General features: G+C 52.4%; 1 non-coding gene across 1 annotated transcript; it reads right to left on the bottom strand.

Annotated features, from left to right (window-relative positions):
• Nucleotides 1-5978: 5978 nt before the first annotated feature.
• On the bottom strand, nucleotides 5979-6085 carry LOC126032881 (U6 spliceosomal RNA). Its single transcript, XR_007504042.1, has one exon. It is a non-coding gene; the product is annotated as a U6 spliceosomal RNA (small nuclear RNA).
• Nucleotides 6086-7958: the final 1873 nt, after the last annotated feature.

Raw genomic sequence — 7958 nt, 5'->3', positions numbered from 1 at the left:
TCCTGTTGAATTCTTACTCCTGCCTTTTGTCCCTAGGAAAATTTGATTTTATGTCTAGTGTATTTTGCATGTTTTCGATTATAAATCCAAGGGAAACTGAACTGGAGCAACCCTTCAACAGGGTCATTCAGGGCCTCAGCTGTCCTCACCGGTGTCTGTGCTTTCTGAATTGGTACCTGCAGCATCTCTGGGAAAACTCCACTGGCACCTCTAAGTTTTCAGTCTAAATTTGATGTTGTAAATAGCACAGGGACTGCTCCTTGAAATGCCCTAGGAGTGAAGATACAAGGGGTCCAAAGCGTTTTTCGTAATCATTTAATCTAAAATGTAAAGTCTCTGTAAATGATAATGTGTACAGATTTTTCTGTTCAGATGCGCAATAGTAAACTTTGTTGAGACTTGTTTCTATTTTGTATGGAATTACATTGCAACAATAAATAAGTAAACACAAAAGAATCTCTTTAATGTTTATACTCCCTTACCCAAAGAACCAGGAGCCTGTTTACTAGAAGGACAGAAGAGCCTCAGTACAGATTTAGGGCTGCACCCAGGACCTTGGGAATGAACTCCAGCTTGTTGCCATGGCTCAAAGCCCTTTCATCCAGATGTGAACCTGCTATCTAGTTTCTGCTCATGCCTGGACATTGGCGTACTTAGGCACCAAAAACAGGACCTACCATACTTTGTTTTTATTTGCTTGTGGAAGGGGTTGGGCCACATTCATCCGCATTGGTGCTCAGAACCCTTGGTTGTCACTGATCAGACCAATGTTAGCCACCTTCAGGGCAAGCTGCTTTTTTTGTTTGTTTGTTTGGGGGCCACACCTGGTGGCAGTGCTCGAATTCTGTTCCTGGCTCTGTGCTCAGAAATTTCTCCTGCAGGCTGGGGACCATATGGGATAGATACCTGCCAGGTATTGAACCAGGGTCCCTCCCAGGTCAGCCACATGCAAGACAAATGCCCTACCGCTGTGCTATCACTGCTGCTTTTTGTTTGTTTTTGGGTCACACCCAGCAGCGCTCAGGGATTACTCCTGGCTCTGCTCAGAAATCACTCCTGGCAGGCTCAGGGGACTATATGGGATGCCGGGATTCGAACCACTGACATTCTGTATGCAAGGCAAGCACCGTAAGGTAACTCCATACTATATCTCTGCCCCCCCCCCTTTTTTTTTTAGGCAAGCTTCCTTACCCTACCTTTCTGGCCTCTTCCTTCCATAGCTGGTATCTGTTTAGTGAATGCTACAAGGGTCACATGATTGAGGCTGTGCCAGTACTGCCCATCTTCATACAGGGCAGCGTGGAGTGTCAGAATAAAGGGCTGTCAGGTTTGTGTATTGGATGAGCTTGGTGGCCACCCTGCTTTTTTGTGTGTGTGTGTGGGGTGCACACTCATCTGCTTAGAAGCTAGTCTGAGGGTGTCAGGACTGGGCATCCTGCATGCAGAGCCCTTGGGCTGTCTCCCAGTCCTCAGCCTGGTGAAAGCATTTGGGCCACTCGTAGGGGATGTCTTGGTATGCAGTCCCACTTGGCAACCTGCGTCAGCACTAAAAACTTCCAGCCGCAGCCCAGGCTGTCAGTGGGTGTCTACTCTCATCCGTATACTGGACTTGTGCATCCCTCTTGCCCTGTGCCCCAGGCCTGGAGTGCACACACACCCATAGGTGGTGGCCCCTTTTCACTACCCATGAAAAGCCCAGGGATCAGAGACTTAAAAAGGAAGCTCTGAGCTTGACCTTTATAGTGCAGTGGGTAGAACACTTGTCTTGCACTTGGCCAATCGTGGTTCGATCCCCAGAGTCCCATATGAGCACTCCTGAGTGCGCCAGGAGTGATTCCTGAATACACAGCCAGGAATAAGCCCTGAGCATTACCAGGTTTGTGAGCCCCAAACTAAACCAAACAAAATAAGACTAAATGGGGTTCCCGGAGCTCATGGGTGAGAAGCTCTGCCCACACATCTCGTGAACAAGCCTGGCAGCTGGTAAGAGCACCCACTGTATGCACCTGGCTGGGCAGGCATTTGGAGTGCTGGCTCATGCAGGTGGTTGGCAGGTGGATGGAGGCTGCCCTGGTGACTGCTCTCTCCCTGGAGGAGACAGGACCTGGGACCTGGGGATGTCGGGGGCCCAGGGGTCCAGTTTTTGGGGGGCCACACCAGATGGCGCTCAGGGGTTACTCCTGGCTCTGCTTAGAAATCACTCCTGGCAGCCTCAGGGGACCATATGGGATGCAGTGGTGGGGGGTAGAACTCAGGTCGGCTACATGCAAGGCAAACGCCCCCATTCCCCGCTGTGCTATCTCTCCGGCTCCTTGGGGAGGGGCAGTGTTGCACTGTTCCTCATCTATACCCGGGCTGCCAAAGGTCCAGCTGTCTCAGATACACACGTCCCGTGGTCCAACATCTGGGCAGCTCACATCAGTGCAAGAACTCGTGAGGGCGGAGGTCCGGCCTTTCTATAGCCACGCACTCACCACGGAGTGGGGCTTTGGTCACAGCACGCCCTGATTCGTGAGGAGGCCACGCCGTCCACCGAGACAGCCCAGCAGGGCTGCCAATGAGCGCGACCGAGCAGAGGGGCGGGTTTGGATTTTCCCACGCTCAGGAGGGAGAAGGTGAGCAGAGCAGACCAGCAGTCGCCTCTGACCCACTGACCGCTGCCTGCCAGCCCCACACTGAGAGCCAGCTCCAGTCTCTAGTGTGGGCTCCCTTGTCATAATTACTTGTTCCTAAGGTACTCGATCTTGCAGACCTTGTGGTCTAAAAACTTGGCTTTTCACAGGGCAGGCTGGGAGTCACTTTTCTCAATGCAGCAGATAAGGCCTGGAGCTGTGAGAAGGGGCCCAAGGCTAGGAATAGAGGCCTGTTGTTGGGAGCTAGGCCCTATGCTGGGAGCAGGGCATGGTGCTGGGGAGAAGGGGCCTGGGGATGGAGGAAGGGGCCTGGGCTAGGGGCAGTTCTGGGGTGGTAGAAGGACCAGTGGCTGGGAGCAGGGCCTGGGATTGGGAGAAGGGCTTGGGTGGGAGTAGGTCCAGGGCTGGGAGCACAGGCATGGGCTGGAGAAGTATCTGGGGTTGTGTGTAGGGCCCTAGGCTGAGAAAAGGGTATGGGGCTGGGAGCAAGGCCTTGCTGGGAGAATTGTCCTGGCTAGGAGAAGGGCCCAGGTTTGGGAGCTGGACCTGGGCCTGAGAGAAGAGCCTGGGCTAAGAGCAGGGCTCAGGAATATGAGTAGGGCCCAAGGATAGGTGCAGACCTGAATAGGATAGGATAGTCTGGAAGCAGGACCCGGGTCTGGGAGCAGGTAACACCGGGGCAAGAAGCAAGGCTCAGGTTGAGATCAGGGGCTTGGGGCTTGAAGTATGGGCCTGAAGTTGGGGCAGCACCCTTGGCTGGGAGATGAGCTCAGGGCTCCCAGCAGAGGCCTGGGGCTGCGTGCCTGGCCCCAGGCTGCGAGAATGGCTAGAGCTGGGAGCAGGACCAGGGCTAGGATAAAGGCCCTGGGGCCCCTTAGATAGGAGCAGGGCTTGGCCCTCGGATGGGAGCAGGCTTGGGAGCATACTCCGGGTTGAGAGAAAGACCTGAGCTGGGTCTGGGGCCTTGACTGAGAGCAAAGGTCGCACAGGGTCTTTTTTTCCCACCCTGTCCTCATCCTGTGTCAGCCCTTGTTGTCCTCAACCTGACAGCGCTAGCTCTTCTGCAGCTCAGAGGCAGACCCAGGGCCAGGGCTGCATGGCCGAGAACTGTGCCCGGGATTGAGGGCACAACCAGCCCTGGGTCTCGTAAGGGTCCCCATGGGGAGGGTCTCCTGCAGGGTCCCTTGGAGGCTGTAAGGGGCAACCTGATCCCAGCTCTGCTGGTCTTCATGTTCCTGGACCCAGGACCCTCTCCCCTTCCTGTCCTATTTCCTGCCCCACCCTGAGTACAGTTGGGCAGAATGCTGGGGTGCCATATCTTCCATTGCACCTTAGACCCTGGGGGATGCCTCTCTCATGAAGGAGATGATGCCTCCACCTGATCTCGGGTGGTCTGTGTGAAGCCCCACGCCTGTGGAATCCTGGGTCCTGGTGTGACTCTGGGGCGCCCCTTGCCTCCAGCCCTTACCTGGGTCTGAACAACATGGCGGGGTTGCTTGTGCTGTCACGTCGGGGGGCACGTATGGGAACCAACACTGGGGGTAGGTGTGGGGAGAGGAAAAGGCAGGGTAGGGTGTAGCTATGCAGGTACAGGAACAGGGGGCAGTGGGCAGGTATAAGGGTACAGGCGTGGAGAGACAGCTGTGGGAAGCAAAAGGGGCCAGAGCAGGTGGCCACATCCTGCCCCTGGTTCCAACCCTCTTCCTGGGTTGCCTCATTCATTTCTGTGGGGGGCTGGAGGCTTCAGCTGGTGGGGGAGCGGCAAGTAATTGCTCACAGTCCAGAATCCCTTGTGTGGGCCTCACCGGTTCTTTTTGCCACAGCTTATGTGCAGCACGGGCGCCCCTGGGTCCCTGCCTGTGGAGCAAAGCCTTGTCCCTCTACCCTGGAGGCCAACACAGCAATGGGCAGCTCATGGTCTGCACTGTGGTGCCCCTGGAGGCACAGTGTGTGGGCCTTCTGAGGGACCTGAGTCTGGCATGGACCATGGTCACTGTCATCACAGAGAAGTTGCAGGAACAGAGCCTAGATGAGACAGCCACGATACTGGCCTGGTGAGTCCACAAGAAAGGGATTGGCACTTTTCTTTGTCTCGTGGCCTTCAATTGTGTTGGGTTACACTTTATTTTACCCAAAACAGAGACAATCCCTGGTTTCTTTGTATGTTTGTTTACAACTTAGATTTACCGGGGCTGGAGAGATAGCATGGAGGTAAGGCGTTTGCCTTTCATGCAGGAGGTCATCGGTTTGAATCCCAGCGTCCCATATGGTCCCCCGTGCCTGCCAGGAGCAATTTCTGAGCCTGGAGCCAGGAATAACCCCTGAGCACTGCCGGTGTGACCCAAAAACCACAAACAAAAAAACAAAAACAAAACAACTTAGATTTACCCCCAAACAGAGATTGTCTTACTTGTAAACCTTAGTGGATTTACTGCCCCATCCAGGGGTGGTCCCTGTACTCAATAAATACGGTAGTTCTGGCAGACAGGAGAGGCTCCATACTAGGTAGAAGATTGCCGGAGTATAAGTGTTTCACCCTCAGCCTGTGCGACCCTGATTCAGAATCGTTCACCTGGGCTTGGAGATACAGTGCGTGGGGTGATTTTACAACTGGTGCCTAAACAGTGACCTACAGCAGCTTATCAAGGAAACCCCAGGAGGCAAACACAAAGGTGAAGATGGAGAAGAGGATACAAGATCAGCTGAGGAGAAGCTGCTTTCAGAACTTACTGCACCTGAGTTAACTTTCTCCAAGCTAATCTCTTGACCATATTTGCATTGATCACACTATTGCTGCTTAAATTGTGTATGTACCTTATTGTTTTGTTTTATGCCTCATTGTAAACAAAAATTATTATTATTATTATTATTATTATTATTAATATTATTATTATTATTATTATTTTGGTTTCTGGGTCACACCCAGCAGCGCTCAGGGGTTACTCCTGGCTCGACGCTCAGAAATCGCTCCTGGCAGGCTCAGGGATGCTGGGATTTGAACCACCACTCTTCTGTATGCAAGGCAATTGCCTTACCTCCATACTATCTCTCCAGCCCCAAAACAGAAAATTTTGTATCTAACTTTAATGCTTTAAAATTAGTTTGCGGGCTATGTGCTCAGAAATTGCCCCTGGCTTGGGGGGGACCATATGAGACGCTGGGGGATCGAACCGCAGTCTGTCCTCGGCTAGCGCGGGCAAGGTAGACACCTTACTCCTTGTGCCACCGCTCCGGCCCAATGTTGTTAGATTTTTTTTTTTTTTTTTGGCAAAACAAATATTTATTTCCTTTCCCTTCACTCCACAAGTGGAAGAAGGTTCTTTGGTATTTTTCTCTTTGTCCTCCAAAAATATGGAACGCTTCATGAATTTGCGTGTCATCCTTGTGCAGGGGCCATGCTAATCTTCTCTGTATCGTTCCAATTTTAGTATATGTGCTGCCGAAGTGAGCACTGTTGTTAGACTTTTAAAAGTTAGCTATCCTAGTGAATGTTTCCCAATGCTATGATGTTTGATTGTGTATATTTTGTAACAATTTATTCTCAAACTATGCCTGCAAAAATGTTCTAATCTCATTGTCCACAGAAGTAGATGGACAGGAACTTGGATACTATAGGCTCTTATTGCACTGCTCACTATAAGAAATGTTTTAGGGGCCCGGAGAGATAGCACAGCGGTGTTTGCCTTGCAAGCAGCTAATTCAGGACCAAAGGTGGTTGGTTCGAATTCCGGTGTCCCATTAAATGGGTTGACTGAAAATGCCTGGGAGTAGCCATAGACCTACCAAGCACTGGCTGGAAGACTCCCTCTCTTCCCCCAAAAGAAATGAATGCTGTGCCCTCCCTTTTAAATTCACCCTGAGAAAGAATAAGGGGTAGGAGGGAGAGCAGAGAATGCCCAAGAATGTTATGCTAGCAAAAGTCCTTCCCCATAAACAGAAAAAAGTGTAGGAAAGAAGTGTTCTTCCATACAAATCAATCTTTTCTTCAGCTTAAAAGCAAATTCCTACAAGAGGTGTTAACTCAAGCCCTGAGAGATAGCACAGTGGTGTTTGCCTTGCAAGCAGCCGATCCAGGACCAAAGGTGGTTGGTTCGAATCCCGGTGTCCCATAGGGTTCCCTGTGCCTGCCAGGAGCTATTTCTGAGCAGACAGCCAGGAGTAACCCCTGAGCACCGCCGGGTGTGGCCCAAAAACAAAACAAAACAAAACAAAACAAAAAGTTTTAGTTGGTGCTGACGAGGTGGCGCTAGAGGTAAGGTGTCTGCCTTGCAAGCACTAGCGGTTCGATCCCCCGGCGTCCCATATGGTCCCCCCAAGCCAGGAGCGATTTCTGAGCGCTTAGCCAGGAGTAACCCCTGAGCATCAAATGGGTGTGGCCCGAAAAACAAAAAAAAAAGAAATGTTGGGGCCGGAGAGATAGCATGGAGGTAAGGCGTTTGCCTTTCATGCAGGAGGTCATCGGTTCGAATCCCGGCATCCCATATGGTCCCCTGTGCCTGCCAGGGGCAATTTCTGAGCCTGGAGCCAGGAATAACCCCTGAGCACTGCCGGGTGTGACTCAAAAACCAAAAAAAAAAAAAAAAAAAAAAAAAAAAAGAAATGTTTTAGCAAACTTTTGTTCAGAGAAGTCTGTGAAAAAGTGTTGTGAGATGTATGGGAAAAGCTGATTGTTTTGAGAACGATATATACAGTTTAAACTTTGAAGTTGTTATAGCCCATTTTGTTTTGTTTTGTTGTTTGTTTTGTTTGTTTGTCACACCCGGTGACGCTGTGTCCTCACAGCACTTGTTGCAGTGTTCTGCCGGACTGTGAGCAGCAGAGGTCGCTAGCCCCCTTTCAAAATCTGCAGTGGGTATGAGGCTGAGGGAGGGCTGGACATCAGGCCCGGAGTGACTGCCATGTGTCTGGCACCTTCACCCACAGACTCCCACACCTTCCCTCACACCTGTCTCCCTTTCAGGTCAGCACCCCTGGACAGTCAATAGTGGGCAGCTGGCTGGACACCCCTGTTCCTAAGCTCTCCCCTCGGGGAGCATCCAGGGCGCCCCTGGGCACCGCCCTCCAAGCGACACTGTTGCTCCCGTTCGCCCTGCCGCTCCCCATGGTGCCCGGGGGTCTCCAAGGTGTGGACCCCCATGTCCAAGCGGGGCCAGCACACAGCATGGCAGTCCCGGACCCCGGCCCTCCTTGCCAGGCAGTGCCTGCCGACGAGAAGCTAGTGGGGCGCCCTGCGGTGCCCGGCCGTGTCCCAGGAGACCCTGGCCAGCAGCATCGGCTCGTCCACCCCCGAGCTGGCCGGTGGCTGCGCCTGCCCCGCTCCCGCTC

This window comes from Suncus etruscus, chromosome 16 (genome assembly GCF_024139225.1).
Source record: "Suncus etruscus isolate mSunEtr1 chromosome 16, mSunEtr1.pri.cur, whole genome shotgun sequence".
NCBI classification, from domain to species: domain Eukaryota; kingdom Metazoa; phylum Chordata; class Mammalia; order Eulipotyphla; family Soricidae; genus Suncus; species Suncus etruscus.
This window is presented reverse-complemented; position numbering and strand designations above follow the sequence as displayed.